The sequence below is a fragment of the Poromitra crassiceps genome, assembly GCF_964638095.1.
Source record: "Poromitra crassiceps genome assembly, chromosome: 1".
NCBI lineage: Eukaryota > Metazoa > Chordata > Actinopteri > Beryciformes > Melamphaidae > Poromitra > Poromitra crassiceps.
In genome coordinates, this window is record NC_139623.1 from 40,409,414 (window position 1) to 40,428,069 (window position 18,656).

At 46.1% G+C, this 18,656-nt stretch overlaps 2 pseudogenes across 2 annotated transcripts; one reads left to right on the forward strand and one right to left on the reverse strand.

Moving 5' to 3' along the window:
- Positions 1–6,399: 6,399 nt before the first annotated feature.
- On the reverse strand, positions 6,400–7,404 carry LOC310783010 (L-lactate dehydrogenase B chain pseudogene; annotated as a pseudogene). The gene has a single exon. The product of its transcript is annotated as an L-lactate dehydrogenase B chain pseudogene (transcript).
- Positions 7,405–16,533: 9,129 nt separating this feature from the next.
- LOC310787153 (L-lactate dehydrogenase B chain pseudogene) lies at positions 16,534–17,538 on the forward strand (annotated as a pseudogene). Its single transcript has one exon. The product of its transcript is annotated as an L-lactate dehydrogenase B chain pseudogene (transcript).
- The last annotated feature ends 1,118 nt before the right edge of the window (positions 17,539–18,656 follow it).

Consider the following 18,656-nt stretch of genomic DNA (forward strand, 5'->3'; position numbering starts at 1 on the left):
ATTTTCTTAATCGCGATTAATGCGATTAATCGCATCTTTGTATCGCATGTTTAAAATGCTATTATTTTCCATTGCAAATCATTTTTAATTAGATATTAATAATTCTTACCAGTGTGTCGTGATTGGGAATTAAATGAATGCAAATATGTACTTTGTGATCTTGAATTTTAGATTTATTTTCAATTCAATAGAAGTGCAATGTAGACAGGAGGTCACAAAATGTCTACAAAATGCATCTTGAATAGAAAATAAATGCACAATAATTGTAAACACTCCAGAACGCTCCAGAACCGATACTTCCGGCGGCGGTGCTGTGGAGCAGTCGAAACCCAAAATGACACAGCCGAAGAAGGCTGTATCTGAGCTAAAAACTTTGGCACTTCCATGTGAATAATGGTTCGGTATTGGAAACTGTGTATTGATAACGTGTATATCGCGTGAAGCCATTGGAGCCGACTTCCCAGTGGTTAGAGGACCCGCGCATCCGAGACTCTGAAGGAAGAATGAGTGATGAGTCTCGCGCTAGCTAGCTGGCTGCTAGCTGGCCGCTAGCTACATTTAGGTGATTGCTTGCCTCAAACTCGATGTACTTCGGTGATATTTTAATTCCGTTTTACACAAGGTGCAAACTACGGCTCTTGACTTATCCACTGTGCCATTTGGGGAGTTTTTTTTAAGTAAAACGAGCCATTTAAAAGCGTATTGCTGTCGTTCTCTTCCATGCCTGCCTGCACAAGCAGGAGACAGGAAACCAAACGGCTTGACTACAAGTACGGGTCAGAAACGCGATTAAAAAAAAAAGAAACGCGATAAAAAAAAAAGAAACGCGTTATGATCGGCCCGCATTAACGCACGATTAATGCGTTAACGCTGACAGTCCTAATATATATATATATATGTTGCTGATTGTTTTGTCTATAACTATGAAATGTCACAAATTAAAAGTAAAAAAAACAAATGGCAAAGTATGAGGAGCTTTCCATCTCTGAGCTACCATTTTTTTTGCGGCAGTAAGGCCCAACAACAACCAATGCCTCTGCCTCAGTGTTAAATTCAACCCAGTAAAATCATTCAACAGCAAAACAACAGGAGTTCAAGGAACAAAGACTCCCACCATCTCCCTGGCAACTTTTCTCCAAAATAAACAAACAGCCGAGCATTCCCAGACCATGTGTATAAAGGTACCAGGGTTTGCAGGGGACATAATGTGCAGTTAGGGCTTTGAGATAGTTGCATCTGAAATAATTTGCGAGGGGTACAATATAGCATATGGGTGTAGTTATAGTGAATCAATTGGTGATTGGGGTTCGTGGAAGATAAAATTATATTAATCCACACCATATGACATGACTAATGATGTCACAATGTCTATGACATCATTGACCATATGATCCGCTGCAGTCTGCTTCTGTCCCTAGGGGTGGAGGCAGCGAACCACATGGTGATCGATGAGGTGAGGATGGACTCAACGATGGCTGTGTAGAACTGGACCATTGTTTTCTGTGGCAGTTTGTGTTTCCGCAACTGCTGCAGGAAGTACATCCTCTACTGGGCCTTCTTGGTGGTGGCAGTGATGTTCTTTTGCCACCTTTTGTCATTACATGACTGACAATGATATAGAATGCAAAAACATGACACATAAGAAGAAAAGAAGAAAAATGAAACAAGAAGAAAGAGTAAAAAGCATATGTAGAATCATCAGATAAAACAATAAAGCATGGTCCGCTAGCCATCGAAATTTTAACTTAAAATCTGAACATTTTTGTAATCTATAAAACAGACATAGCTATAGCTGTTCCCCACTCTAGGCTTAAAACTAAAGGTGACAGAGCATTTCAATCTGTAGCTCCAAAGTTATGGAACGCCCTTCCTCTGATCATACGATCTGCTGCATCTATTGACATTTTTAAAAAGCAGCTAAAGACTCATCTGTTCAGCCTGGCTTTTGTTTAACCTCCTGTGTATCATTGTTTTATTTGTGTCTTGTTGATGTGTGTTAATATTCAATTCTTGTACCTGTTTTAACGTGCAGCGCACAGGCCTTCTTGAGGCATCTTTTCCACTGGATGCCTGACAACCAGGCATAGCCCGATGCCTGTGTTGCTGGGAGGGCCTGGTAAGACGAAGGAGGAGAGCGGCTGGGAGACAACCCATAATGCCTTAGCCTCCAATGCACCGAAGGGTCTTTCAATGCTGTGGCGTAGCACTAGCTTTATTGCAGCGGATTGGGCATGATCAACCCTTCCGCGGGCAACGTTGCAGATAGAGTAGGAGGGCTGATCCGTGTGCGGCTGCTTCTGGGATGCGGGTCGGGGTCTTAATCGGCCTCGGCTGGGTCAACTGGGCGAGGGTGTATGATGTTGAACTGACCCGAAACACCTTACGACCCCAGTCAACATCACTGATGACGCGTCCCAGCGCATGCTGAAGTATGTTTAATGTAACTAACTTTTGATCTTGTGAAGCACTTTGTGACTCTGGTCTGTGAAAGGTGCTATATAAATAAACTTTACTTATACATCACAAGCAGACAAGAGATATGATAAAAAATATGATACAAATCACGGTGGTTTGTGTGAAAATTGGTAAAAATCTAAGTTTCCTTTTAAAACATGCCTTTCCTTTGATGGAACGGGCTTCACCCGGAAGACTGTTCCACGACACTATAGCCCTGTAGGCCTATATTACAGCCTTCTTCATGTAGTTAGACTTTGGTCGGGGTAAGGTAATCTGTCCTCCAATTGCCCCTCTGGTGGAGTGTGTATGAATATTTGAACTATAAATTAATTAGTCTGTACAAGTAGGTTACTTGTACATGCAACGAACATACATCTCTCTAGAATTCTGTCCATTTTCTGATGGATCAGTGTGGCCACGGGCTTCTCACTCCTATAGCGGGGGGGAAATGCACTGTTATCGTTACAACCATCGACCCAAAGTACTAAGCAGGCCTGGTTATTGCACACACTAAGGGCTCTATTGTTGCATCGGCCTATGAACTGCGCCCAATGCCAGACGCAGCCCAGAGTATTGGGCGTGGACCAGCGCACTCGATATTTTGGTATCGGCGCTACAGGCGGCGTTAAGCATTATAACCACGCCTTTTAAGCGTAAAATTATGCACAATCTGGTCATTGGAGAAGTGCAGTAAACGAATCACAACCTCCAATTCCATGGAGCGATCCAGTAAAGCCAGAAAAGCCAAGCGCTCTGCTCCCCCCCTCCCTTTCATCCCGTTTGTCTGTCTCCATATATAGGCTATTATTCAATATTATTATGCTTCTCAAACCAATCTAACTGTAGTTTAAATACTGCAAGCATGTAAATACGCTACACTATAGCAAGATCAAAGTGAAAAGAATGTTCTAAACGCATTGGCTAGAAAAAAATAGCCTATCCCTATGTCATGATGAGATTAGATTGGTGAAATTTTGTCCAGAATGATATCGTTTTCTCTCCCCTGCTGCACAGGTAGGATGATGCACATAAATATAGCCTACATTATGTAAAGTCATTGCAGAAATGTGTTTTTATTGTAAAACTATATATGTGAAGTAGGGCCAATTTATTGGAGCGGGCATCACAGTCACTTATCTAAATCACGTTAAATCTGCGAGGGATATATATAGCCCCAGGATGACATATATGTTTCACATAGGGTTGTGTTTTGATTTCGTGATTTTATTTGGTCCAATATTGAAATGTTCTACAGATAGATAGATATAGATAATTTTTTATTTCTGTGTCATGCACCATATTCAAGGTGCCCAGCCCGTCTGGGCTTACAAGACACAAATCATTCAAGTTCAACAATACAAACAAATAAACAAACAAGCTACAAAACGCTCAAACATAAACAAGACAGAGTTACGTATATATTCAGATGAACAGCTTTTCCATTCTGAGTTTCCAAGCCCTCCCAATAAACCTGGCCAAACTGAAGACTTCATCTCTGAACAACCATTCCAACTTCGCATCATCTCCTGACCAAAATAGTTCCGGTTTCTTATTTTGCATTAACTGAAATAGAGATAATCTTGGTTCCTCATATAGCGTACAATGAAACAAAAAATGAAATTCATCTTCCACAACACCTAATTCACATACAGTACAAACATACACTACAATTGCATGTTGTGTGTTAACATTACACATTATTTCTATCTACCTTTCTATCTATTTAGGCTCATTTGGATGCTATTTATTATCGAAATGTATTAGCCCAATGCATGCTGGGAGATTTGTGGCTTTGGTAGGGAAGCCAGGCAGTGAACATTTGTTTGGGCAGAATGATCTTGTTTTCTCTCGCCTTTTCTTCTCCCCCACTGCACAGGTAGGATGATGCAACAGCCTCTGAATGTCACGGGCTCAAAACTGTCATGTTATAAAAAACTGTCATGTTGTCATCTTGTTATACTACGTACGGTATAACAACTTTTTTTTTCCATCGGACTTTGTGCCTGTCTGAGCACACGAGAGAGGGAGTGAGAGAGAGAGAGGGTGACAAACTGTGAGATCAGCAGAGGAGAAGCTGTGCGTGGAATATCCGCGGCACACTGAATAAGGCCTGGTTTTCAAAAGCGCAAAATGCTAAATTAACGCCAGGGGGGAAGATATCGTTATTTAAGGCCGAAACGCCCATTCTGGCACTGCGCCACGCCTGTTTGGCCTAAAGCGCATTTCGGGGCCTAAAGCCATGTTGCTATCTTCCCGAGGCAGGCACAAGGCACGTTTTTTTTGCGTTTAAGGCCAGTTTTTGCGCCTAAGGCCTGTGGGAGAATAGGGCCCTAAATCTTTGTCAAAACCTGCCATTTTCAGCGCATGGGTTGCTAGCTTGCTAGCTAGCGTTGTTTGACAGCGACGGAGACATTTGAGAGCGGACACGCAGGGAGTCCGACTGAAATGGTCGCAGCCAATGGCTGACCTTGCAGGGAGCCGCTGTTGGCGCCAATGGCAGAGCATACCCTGGTTCCGGTGACTACTGATGAGATAGTCTATGACATCACTGATGATGTCACAATGTATATGAGATCACTGATAATGTGACAATGTCTATGACATCATCAGTCAGCATGAGATTATCAGTCACTATTGGCCCACTTGAGGATTGTGGGGCATGACATCACCACTGGCTTCCGTGCACTCGATGATGATAACGATGACATCGCACTGGCCACCATCGATGATTGTGGGGCCTGACATCATCAGTTGGTGGCGTTTGCATACTCAGTTAATGGATTGTGTTCATTTAATAGTCCCCTCCATTATATTAAGATATTTTTAAGCATGCAGCTGCTTCTATAACTGACTTTGTGCGTCCATCTTTCCGTCAATCCGTTCATTATGGTCTGTCCTGTCGGCACCAGCCCCACAATCGTTGATTGGTGGCCAGGCACCGTCTTTATGTATGTCTGACTGTGGGGTATGACTGATGTCATGCCCCAGCCCCAAGCGTTGATTGGTGTACAGAGCGATGACGTCATTGTCATCATTGTCGAGTGGTGGCCAGTGGTGACTGATGTCATATTAAACAAACACAATCCATCAACTGAGAATGCAAACGTCCACGACTGATGTCACGGACGGATGGACAGACACGCAAAGTCAATTATAAAAGCGGCTTCACCATTCTTATTCAACACGAATACGAACGGATGAATTTCCCCATGGGGATAAATAAAGGATAACTTAACACAATCCATCAACTGAGAATGCAAGCGACCCCGACTGATGATGTCATACCCATTGATGTCATCCTCCACAATCATCGAGTGATGTGACTGATGATGTCATGTGCCACAATCATCAAGTGGTGGCAGGTGGTGACTGCTGATGTCCCACTGATCTGGGTGCTTTTACTCTAAACTTTCCACACCCACTAGCCAAAAGGGGGCGTGACAATGGCCGTGGTCAATCTCAAAAAGGCGCTTAACTTCCACACGGGTTCACGTAAGACCATGAAACTTTGTAGATAAGTAGGCCATGGGCCAACTTAGAACTCATTAACTGTCCACACCAACTGGACAAAAGGAGGCATGGCAATGGCAGTCAATCGCTTAAGTTCCATACGGATTCACATAACACCACGCCGTGGCGGAGGTATGCACTCTACAGAGTGTCCTCTAGTTTTGCATGTAATTAGAATTGTTTAATACCTTTTCCAGAAAACAAGCACTCTGCAACTATGCTGATAAAGGAGACGGGGGAAACTAGACAATTTGGCACACATTTATAAACACCGGTATTATCCTTTAAAATGGGAGCCACAGTTGGCTGAGAGGGACTTTTAAAAATGTGTGTACGTAAGTCATTACTACAAGTTTGTGCACGGACTTGTCTTGTATGTTTGTCGACATGCATGTAGGCTGTGCATGTGTGTCGGTGTGCCGGCCGGGTCCCTCAGATGTCCTTCAGGTCCTTCTGGATGCCCCACAGCGTGTCAGCGCTCTTCTTCAGCTGGTCCACCTCTCCATCCGTCAGCTTCATGTTGATCACGCTGGTCACGCCTCCGCTGTTCAGCACACACGGCAGGGACAGGAACACCTCCTCACCGATGCCGTACATGCCCTTGACCATGGTGGAGACGGGGTGCACGCGGCTCATGTTTTTGATGATGCTCTCGGTCAGGTCAGCCACGCTCAGGCCGATGGCCCAGTTGGTGTAGCCCTTCAGCTTGATCACCTCGTAGGCACTCTCCACCACGGCCTTGTGCGTTTCCTTCCACTGTTCCTTATCGCCATCAGTTCCGATCTCAGGGTTCAGCTGCTGCAGGTTCACTCCCGCCACGTTGGCACCACTCCACACAGCCACGCTGGTGTCCCCGTGCTCCCCTAGCACCCAGCCGTTGAAGGAGGTGGCGTGGATGCCGAGGCGTTCGGCCATCAGGTAGCGGAAGCGGGCAGAGTCCAGGTTGGTCCCGCTGCCGATGACGCGGTGCTTGGGCAGACCGCTCAGCTTCCAGGTCACATAGGTCAGCACATCAACCGGGTTGGAGACCACGACGAGGGTGCACTGAGGACTGTACTTGACGATCTGGGGGATGATCATCTTGAAGACATCGACGTTCCTTTGCACCAGGTTGAGGCGGCTCTCGCCCTCCTGCTGCCGAACGCCTGCCGTCACCACCACCAGGCGAGAGTTGGCCGTCACCGCGTAATCTTTGTCTCCGACTATCTTGGAGGTCTTGAGGAAGAGGCTGCCGTGCTGCAAGTCCATACACTCTCCTTTGACACGATCCTCCATAACATCCACCAGAGCCAGCTCATCAGCCAGGTCACGGAGCAGGATGCTGAAAGCGCATGCCATGCCCACCTGGCCCACCCCCACCACCGTCACCTTGTTCCTAGGAGGCTCGGCCGGAACACTGTCCATAGGCGTGATTAGCTTCTCCATCACAGATGACATGATCAGAGATTTTTGGAAGTACTGTACTGCGTCGCCCTATTATAGTAGTAAGGTTGTAATGTTCGAGTGACATCACTGGTGACATCATCACTGATGACATCACAATTTATTGAGTGACATCGCTGATTGTCATCACCAATTCTATACATAGTGATACATGAGTGATTTATGACAGACACTGATGATGTCATAGATGTTGTGACATCATCATCAGTGATGTCATAACATCCGGCCCTGCAGAGGCTAGGAGCAGTATTTACATGGGCTACACTATAGCAAGATCAAAGTGAAAAGAATGTTCTAAATGCATCGGCTAGAAAAATATAGCCTATTAGATTGGTGAAAGTTTGTCCAGAAAGTTATCATGTTCTCTCGCCTGCTGCAGGTAGAATGATGCACATAAATATACCCTACATTATGTAAAGTCATTGCATAAATGTGTTTTTATTGTAAAACTAAATGTGAAGTAGGGCCAAGTTATTGGAGCAGACATCACAGTATAGCAGATGACAGTAGAAGCGCGTTCCGCTGTCACTTATCTAAATCACGTTAAATCGACAAGGGATATCTATAGGCCCAGGAGGACATATATGTTTCACATAGGGTGGTGTTTTAATTTCGATGTTTTATTTGGTCCAATATTGAAATGTTCTACAATTGCAGGTTGTGTTACCATTACACATTATTTAGATCTACCTTTATATAGGTTTTCGGCTCATTTGGTTGCTATTTAGTAGCGAAATGGAGTACCACAATGCATGCTGGGACATGCCAGGCAGTGAACTTATTTTTCCTATGGGAAGTGTGTTGTGTCTGTCTGAGCGAGGGAGTCAGAGAGAGAGAGTCGTATTGTGCCTGTCAGACTGAGGAGAGAGGGAGAGAGTGACACAGAGAAGGGTGACAGAGAGGAGAGCCAGAGGGGAGCGCTCCACGCAACCAGCGCACTGAATAGGCCTGGTTTTCAAAAGCGCAAAGCGCTAAATTTACGCCAGGTGGGAAGATATCATTAGGCCGATATTTAACGCCGAAACGCCCATTCTCGCCCATTCAGGGAGTGCGCCACGCCCATTCGGCCTAAAGCGCATTTGGCAGCGTAAAGCCATATTGATATATTCCCGAGGCAGGCGCAAGGCACGTTTTTTCGCGTCGAAGGCCCGTTTTAGCGCCGAAGGCCTGTGGGAGAATAGGGGCCACTGTCTGTCTGGGGCGGCTGTGGCTCAGGAGGTAGATCGGGTCGTCCACCAATCAGAAGGTTGGCGGTTCGATCCCCGGCTCCTCCAGTCCGCATGTCGAAGACAGTCCTTGGGCAAGACACCGAACCCCAAATTGCTCCCGATGGCTGTGCCAGCACCCTGCGTGGCAGCTTGCCGCCTTCGGTGTGTGAATGGGTGAATGTAGGCACATTGTAAAGCGCTTTGCATAAAAGCTCTATATAAATGCAGTCCATTTACCATTTACCACATTGATTGTCATAGACATTGTGTGACACACGTCACTTATAACATTCCGTGCCAGAACGATGCATCCACTTCAAGTGAGCAACAACATTTTTTGTGGACCGACCGACTGACCAACCAACCTATTCACCTTATTATTTGCCCGTATAAGGAGGCTTCCGCATAATGTCATTTTGTAATTGTCCGTTTTAGACCCGGAAGTCTACCGTAATCATTTTTAGACTTGCCAAAAAGCTGTTTTCAAGCAAAAAAAAAATGTTTTAAAGTTTTAATATTTTTTCGGATGAGAACGTAACATTCCAAATATGTGACCAGTTTATCAGAATAACGCCTATTTGGAAATATTTAACGAGCAGCGACTGAGAGTGCTGCCTGTGTGCCCAGTCGGACTAGCTAGTATCTGTCAACCCAGCTACTATTGGCAGTGAGAAAACACTGTCGACGTGCTTTTGTAACTAACGTTAAATGTATTGTAAAATGGTAACGTTCTGAGATTTTAGGGATAGGGTTAGGGTAGGGGGAGGGGTTAGAAACGGAAAATCTCCGTAAACCACGCCCACCCCTGTAGAAACGTATGTTACCATTTTACAATTTCGGAGCCGAAATTGTAACATAGCAACGTTGGTCCAAAAACGTTGCTATTTTACCTCTTTTTTTTTGATCGGATTGGAATTCCAGTCACAACAACACAACAGTCAAGTGAGTTTTTGGACAACACTAAAAGCATGCTCCCTGAGAGGGGCAGCTCGCGACCAGCTCTCTACTCTAAGTAAGTAGGCTATGGCTATGCCTTCTCTGTCCTACACACGTCTACTTCAGTCTCACACGAAAACATACGTCTGCTCGCTGGAAATCAGAAGAGCAAGGGCGCCGCACCTGAGCGTAGATTATATAGCCGAGTCCGGCCAATCAGCGTGCAGACGCAATTGCACCCAGGTGGTGCTAGTTAGTGTCTTAAAGAGTAATCCACGACAGCTGCGCTGGATCAGATAATCTCATCATGAAAGGAATTCATGAGGGAGAGAAGTCGACTGATAGGAAACCATATTTTAACTGGGCTAAAAAAGATCTTTAGATATCACCCAGAAAAGAGCGAAAAGAGTTCAGGGCGTGCTCATCCTGGACCCATAGTAGGAAAAAAAATCTCGCAGTCGTGGTGGTTAGCTCTCACAGCAGGTACTGCAAAAAGTCATTAAATTGCAGTAACTAAGTAATTCCCAAAACTATGAGTGTCTCGCGCCTTCAGTTTCAAGATAACATTTTCTGCAGGCTCTCTCTAATCTGACCCATATTTGTATGTGGTTTGTGTGTGCGTGCGTGCTTGCGCGCGTGCGTGCGTGCGCGCGCGTGTGCGTGTTGTGTTGTGTTGTGTTGTGTGTGCTGAAAAATACGTGCCTGGGTATTAAACAATGTTGGGGTAACTCATTACAAAAGTAACATATTACATGTAATATATTACTTGTAGCAGTAACTCAGTAATATAACTCATTACAATAATTCCACTAATATTATACCAGTTACTCTGTCAAGTAACACAAGTAACAAATTGAGTTACTTTTTTTTTTTAAATCAAAGCACATATTTAAATAAAGATACAATAATTTCCTAATCAAATTCTGTGTTTTTATGCAAATAACCACTATAGATGACAATAACAAAGGAAAAGGACAACATTTTATAATTTTGGATGGTTTACACTGACTTGAAGATGGTATAAATTGTTTTTCGGGATAGTTCTGGTGCGGCGATGTCATTCTACTACTGCAGTTATTTTGGTGAAAGTAATGCAAAAGTAGTGTTATAAGTAATGAGTTACTACATCAGACAGGAATACAGAATATTGTAAAGTAACTTATTACTTTCAAATGAAAGTAACTAGTAATATGTTTTTGTCCTACAATTACACTTCGGAGGGAGTATGTATGGCTGGGTATCTGAACTAGGTTAAAGTGCTTGTGTGTGTCTGCAGTGTCAGCAGCACATCTGGCACAACGGGAGATGACATGCCACCTCCGTTTCCTCAGCTCACAGTCAGGGGCTAATGACCTGGAAGGATACACAGTCCCACGACATATGGACCTGTCTGTCTGCCTGTGTGTGTGTGTGTGTGTGTATATTCAAGTTCATGTTCAAGTATATTTATTGTCATTGTTAAATTACTCAAACAACGAGAATTGATTTACAGCAGGCAGTAGTGGTTTTAAAAAATACACTCAGAACATTATTACTAGTTTGAAAGTAATAAAGGCACACTTCAATATTATACAATACATATACATTTGTTCTAATATGTACAGGATTACCAAAAAGACCGTCTACTCCTTGCTGCCGGTTGCAGCGTGCGCATGCGCCCTGTGCAACTAGCTCATCACAAACGCAAAAGGCTGCCATACATACAGCGCCAATTTGGTCGTGTCAGAGGAAAGGGGGGGGGGGTGCGAAAGCGGGGGGATGTGTGAAGGCGGGGGGATGGGGTGGGGGGAGAGTGTGGGGGGATGGGGTGGGGCGTGCTTGCGTGTTTGTGTATGTGTATATCTATGAGTCCTTGGAGAGAGTGCATGTATGTGTGTGTGTAAGCCTGAAGTTCCTTTCTGGGTGTCGACACAATCTCGGTGGCTCATTTCGCAGAGTGTACAGCGCGATAACACAGCAGGTTGCTATGGAGGCGACCTCGATCATGCCCAGACCAGAGTCAACAGGTGTCCATGAGGGACGGGGGGGGGGGGGGTGCCACACTTTGCAGTGAGTCTTCTGGGGGAGTTTTCTGCAAGCGGCCTTGCCGGGCCGACAAGCGAGTGGGGGCGCCGGAATGGAGATTGGATGTTTGGGTTACAGCGAGGGAAACAGCATTCCAATTGATTATTCCTCTCTAGAGTCTGTCATGGTCTTCAACTTGAACACTTCGCCTTGCAGAACAGTGAGTTTCTCCAAAATGTGATCCATCTTGCGATTCAGATCAGAAGTCATAACATCCATCTTGCGATTCAGATCAGAAGTCACAACAGTCTGAGTACTCACCGCTCTGCCCATCTCGTTTAACAGGTTTAACATGACGGGCAGCTTTTGGACTGCTTGAATGGCTGCCGTCTTTCCAATTTTCCGATAGACCAGGGCAACGCTCAATCCGAGAAGCAAATGTCCTGTTATCATAAATCCGAGAAGCAAATGTCCTGTTATCATAAATCCAAATAGGTAGACATCTTCGATGTCCTCCACGGAGAGAACCGCCAGGCAGACAACCCGCCACTTCTCCCACGCGTCCATCATGTAGCCCGCAGCGAAAGTCCCGTCTGGGCAAATAGGTTCCCCCGAACCCGCGCTTCTCGTGGATTTTTTTTTGTCAATTGCGTTGAGAGACCAGCTTATCAATTCCATAATTACTTCAGATAGTTTCGAAGAGACAGTGCAAGAGTGGCTCCGGTCAGGACGAGTGAGCAAGCAGTGGGAGGGGAGAGAGAGGGAGAAAAATGCGACCGCCTTCGTTGAGAGCAAGAGCAAGAGCAAGTATATATCTATCTATCTATGTGTGTGTGTGTGTGTGTGTGTGTGTGTGTGTGTGTGTGTGTGTGTGTGTGTGTGTGTGTGTGTGTGTGTGTGTGTGTGTGTATCTATCTATCTAAAGTATCTATACCTATCTATCTGTGTGGATTGTGGCATGTGACCTTTTCTCCAGCAGATCCCAGTGCATCTGGGCCTGTGCTCTTCTCTGCTAGCAGAGTATTAGAGTAATTAGGACATACTGACCAGTAACACCTTCAGCTGGCCACTGACAGAACAAGGACAGATGAAAAGTATACACCTGGATGCTTCGCCGAGATTTTTTTCTTTCTCTGTAGTTTGCCGATCTAAGATCTAAAGTTGTTGTTTGACCCATTTAAAGGACAGAATGTTGTTGCCATCGTGTTCTTTGCTAATTGCCTTGCCGCTGATCCTTTTTCTTTTATTTTTGCCTTTACTGTTCAGGTGGAATGCCTTGTTTTCCACAGTGGCCATGACAAAAGAGTTCAGAACTATAACTCAAAACAAAAGTTTGCATAGACTCTGCAGGACAGGCTTGTGTTGTTTGTATTGTGCAATGACAACATGTCAACAGTTTGTACAGTAACTGCAAGAGTGTATTTCTGCTGCCACACCAGTAGTTCATCTGTGAAATGTCACTCCAGAGCAGAGTTTCACCTCCAAATAAATACAGCAAGATCATTTGGAGGCTACTATAGACAATGTACAGTGTATTCTCTCACACATGTAATTGTGCAGGCAGTCATACCCTGTTTCTTAGTTTGTGATGTACAACCTACTTGTTCGATCTGTCATTTTTATTCCTTGTTTGGATCTTTTTTCTGTTTTTGGTAAAGCACTTTGTGACAATCCAGTTTTTTTTTTTTTTTTTTAATAAGTAGTAGAGTAGTCTTTCTCTTCTTGCGGTCACTGCACTACTGTTTCACATCAACTCGAATCATCTACAAATTTCTAACCTCATATCCATGCTGTTGTATGCCAAGTTAACACAAACACACACACACACACACACACACACACACACACACACACACACACACAGATGATGGCCAGTCAGAGTTGTCATGTTATCACAATGGCTCTGTGCATAAGCATAGGTGTAGTGCTGGTAGAACGCGGGGGGACGGCGTTCCCACACTTCTCCAAGGGGTGTTTTGTGTGTGTGTGCCTGCGCGGGCGTGTGGAGCCAATAAAATGAGTGAAACTGGTCAAAGTTGTCGTTCCTATATTTAAGGTGGGCTGAATTATTCACATGGCATCAACTCAACTTGAAGGAAGAGGGAAACATTCCACCTTAACTAGCCAATGGATTTTTCACCATCAAAATATGTATTTTTTCTCCCAGTACCTCACTATAACAAGTAAAGATGAAAAAGGTAGCCAAACATCCTTTCATTTTTCGGACCAGCTCCTAAAAAGGTATGTTTACAATCATGAAGAAACAATGTTAACACATTCAGTGCCAGCGACGCCATATGGCGTCATTAGAAATTTACCGTACAGTGCCAGCGACGCCAAATGGCGTCATAACTCGATTTTTTTTTTTTGACGGGGGGGTGTCGATCTATGCCTCTTACATCGCCTCTTACAATATTCAGAGGTATTGAATGTGTCTAACCTATTTTACAGAACCCTTAGGTGGCGACAGCGCTCTCCAGATGAGAGAACGTGGAGTGAAACACACAGAAGAAGTCATTGGGGGGAAGGAAATCGCATCGCATCCGTCCGTATGCAGCGGCTTCATTGAAGCAACGTTTAGCTGTGCCCCTGCAGCAGCCAATCTGCTATCACAATTGAGCACCTCGATGTCCGCTGCAACAGCCTCCGTGTCCGCTGCAACACATGATCAGCCGTGGATTTGTTATTATTCTCAACTCGAAGCATGGGAGCTGGTACACGCGGCTGTAAAAAAGCAGGATCTGGCGGACTTTTTCAGTGCTGAGCACAGGCAGAGAAAACGAGAAAACAGCAGAGCAGAGAGACACTCCTCCCACAACGGGGGGGGGGGAGGAGGAGGGGGGGAGGTGGGCACGCAGAGCCAAGTACACAACACAGACCCAGACAGCAGGACAGGGTTGGCAAACGCAAGCCAGAATATCCGATGCCCACCAGCAGCAAAAGATCAGCAAGAAGCTGCAACCAGCAGCGCATGCAGGCGCCAGCGCTGCTGGTTTCAGCTAAAAATATTATTCTTCCAAACAAAATTCCCTTGCCTTCACTGTTTTATTGAAGGAAATTATTTTTGAGGTGTGACTACATCAGAAAATTAGCTTCAGAGTCAGTGATGTGCTTGAAATGTTTAATTTCACAAAAGGCTCATTATCTCAGCTCGTAGAAAAAAAGCTCTGTTTTTCGTTTAATCAAGCTATCTTCTCCGGCTCATAACTAAAGAACGGAAAATGGGATCAATAAACTTTTTTTTGCAGGTGATAGAAGAGAGTCTCATCGTTATTTGTGCGTGTTCAGTGTTTACATAGTAATTATTAAAGAAATTATATGACTGTTTTAAAATGCATTGCGGCCTATGTGGCACAGCAAGCAACCTTTTGCCCAAGGGCCGTGGCACTGAAAGTGTTAAAAGCTGACAAAAGTTCAATGGACAAACCAAAGAGGATCCTGGAGCACACGATTCACTGGAAAATTGCTTTATTCAATGACGCCTGCTGCGTCTTCATTGACTCTGATGAAGACGCAGCAGGCGTCGAAACGTTAGTCATTGAATAAAGCAATTTTCCAGTGAATCGTGTGCTCCAGGATCCTCTTTGGTTTGTCCATTGAACTTTTGTCATAATACTGTCCTGTCCTGAGAGCACCGACCTCCTTTTGTGGAGGGGCTGACGCGCAAGAGACTCCTTTTGTAATGTTAAAAGCTGTTTGGCACCAGGCAGGCACACGCCCCCTTAATTTATTTTCAACGCGGTTGAATCAAAAGTTTGCGTTAATCAGCCCATTGTAATTTGCATCGGCAGAATTCGCCACAAAATGGTAAGTTACTCACTAAAAATACCGGCTGCCGTGCCAAATGATGATCAATTATGCGTTGTGCAACTTAAAACGATTAAACGATTAAAAACGATTTTCAAAACGATTTAAAACGATTTAAACGATTTTCAGACGGCAGCCCGTCTTTATTGTCACACAACACACTACAACACATGCATGCGGCCACTACACACACTCATGCTGATGGTGGCCGGTGAAATATGTCCTCTGCATTTGACCCATCCAGGCCTGTCCTTTCCTCCTAGGGGCAGGCCAGGAGCAGTGGTCGCTTTCTCGTACAGCGCCCGGGGACCAACTTCGGATGTTGTCGTCACTGGTCGGATGACGATGACGATCTGATCTTCTGCATGTTTTTAGTGGGGGGGTTATATACGGAGGAATTCCCTGGGGGAGCACGGGGAGAACATGCAAACTCCACACAGACAGAAAGGCCCTTACGACGAGATACCCCACCTGGGCAGTAGGCACTGAAGATATGGGGGGGGACACAACCACAGCGCCCAGTGTCCCAGGCGAGAATCAAACTCAGGACCTTCTGACTGTGAGGCGACAGCTCTACCACTGAGCCACCGTGCCCCCATCACTTGTGTGATGCTTGAGACTCATTGAGATTGTTTAGCTGTTTGTGATAACTGACTCTGCTGTGCCTAATTGCTTGCTTCATTGCTGTCAGCTGAGGCTGGACTACTCTTTTTTTAGTTTCAGAGCTGGAAGTGTCATCATGGGCTACTTCTGCAGTGTGCAAGCTAAGTCGTGTGTGTCAGTGTGTGTGTGTGTGTGTGTGTGTGTGTGTGTGTAGGTGCATTCGGAGGGGGGGGGGGGGGGACCTGTGCGTGTCCCGGGGGAGGGGGTGTTTGTTCCCCATATAGGTGCGTTCCCCCACTTCTCCAGATAGCACTACACCTCAACACCACACCACATCGTCAGTGTCTGTCATAGATCACTCATGTTATGTATCACTTTATCTATAGAATTGGTGATGTGACCAGTGATGTCACTCGAGCACTTGACAATGATGCCATCAGTGATGTCACTCAAGAAATCGTGGTGTCATCAGTGAGTGATGTCATCAGTGATGATGTCACCAGTGATGTCACTCAAGCAACCTTACTATAATAGGGCGACGCAATACCTCCACAAATATCTGATCATGTCGTCTGTGATGGAGAAGCTAATCACGCCTATGGACAGCGGACCGGCCGAGCCTCCCAGGAACAAGGTGACGGTGGTGGGGGTGGGCCAGGTGGGCATGGCATGCGCCTTCAGCATCCTGCTCCGTGACCTGGCTGATGAGCTGGCTCTGGTGGATGTTATGGAGGATCGTGTCAAAGGAGAGTGTATGGACTTGCAGCACGGCAGCCTCTTCCTCAAGACCTCCAAGATAGTCGGAGACAAAGATTACGCGGTGACGGCCAACTCTCGCCTGGTGGTGGTGACGGCAGGCGTTCGGCAGCAGGAGGGCGAGAGCCGCCTCAACCTGGTGCAGAGGAACGTCGACGTCTTCAAGATGATCATCCCCCAGATCGTCAAGTACAGTCCTCAGTGCACCCTCGTCGTGGTCTCCAACCCGGTTGACGTGCTGACCTACGTGACCTGGAAGCTGAGCGGTCTGCCCAAGCACCGCGTCATCGGCAGCGGGACCAACCTGGACTCGGCCCGCTTCCGCTACCTGATGGCCGAACGCCTCGGCATCCACGCCACCTCCTTCAACGGCTGGGTGCTGGGGGAGCACGGGGACACCAGCGTGGCTGTGTGGAGTGGTGCCAACGTGGCGGGAGTGAACCTGCAGCAGCTGAACCCTGAGATCGGAACTGATGGCGATAAGGAACAGTGGAAGGAAACGCACAAGGCCGTGGTGGAAAGTGCCTACGAGGTGATCAAGCTGAAGGGCTACACCAACTGGGCCATCGGCCTGAGCGTGGCTGACCTGACCGAGAGCATCATCAAAAACATGAGCCGCGTGCACCCCGTCTCCACCATGGTCAAGGGCATGTACGGCATCGGTGAGGAGGTGTTCCTCTCCCTGCCTTGTGTACTGAACAGCGGAGGCGTGACCAGCGTGATCAACATGAAGCTGACGGATGGAGAGGTGGACCAGCTGAAGAAGAGCGCTGACACGCTGTGGGGCATCCAGAAGGACCTGAAGGACATCTGAGGGACCGGCCTGGCGCAGCCACACACATGTACAGCCTACATGCATGTCGACAAACATACAAGACAAGTCCGTGCGCAAACTTGCACTGCCTATAACATATGCACACACTCATTTTTAACGTCCCTCTCAGCCAACTGTGGCTCCCATTTTAAAGGATAATACCGGTGTTTATAAATGTGTGCCAAATTGTCTAGTTTCCCCGTCTCCTTTATCAGTATAGTTGCAGAGCTTGTTTTCTGGAAAAGGTATTAAACAATTCTAATTACATGCAAAACTAGAGGGCACTCTGTAGAGTGCATACCTCCGCCACGGCGTGGTGTTACGTGAATCCGTATGGAACTTAGGCACCTTTTTGTGATTGGCTACTGCCATTGCCATGCCTCCTTTTGTCCAGTGGGTGTGGAAAGTGAATCAGTTCTAAGTTGGCCCATGGCCTACTTGCCTACAAAGTTTCATGGTCTTACGTGAACCCGTGTGGAAGTTAAGCACCTTTTTAAAATTGGCCATGGCCATTGTCACACCCCGTTTTGGCTAGTGGGCGTGCTTTTAGAGTAAGAGGAGCCAGAATCCTGCGCTGGTTCAGCGCAAAACTGATAGTCTGGTAAGCGAGACTACAATGTCTATGACATCATCAGTGGGACATCATCAGTGGGTATGACATCAGTCACCACTCGATGATTGTGGGACATGATATAATCAGTCACATCACTCTGCGATTGTGGAGCATTACATCCCATCATCACTCGGCGTCATTTGCATGCTCAGTTGACAGATTGTGTTCGCGTTAGTCATACCCACTGATGATGTCATGCCCCACAATCGGACAGTGATGTCATGCCCCACAATCATGGAAAGGGGGCCAGAGCGATGACGTCATCGTCGTCATCGTCAAGTGGTGGCCAGTGGTGACTCATGATGTCATACCCACTGAGGGGCAAAGGTGACTGATGATCTCATGCTGACTGTCATAGACATCTGTCTCCGACATCCGACCATTTAAGTCGGACCCCCTGCGTGTCCATGCCCCCGCTGTTGTGAAACAACGGTGGCTAGCAAGCTAGCAACCTATGTGCAATAAAGCAGGCCTGCTTGGTACTTTCGGTGGATGTTTGTAACGA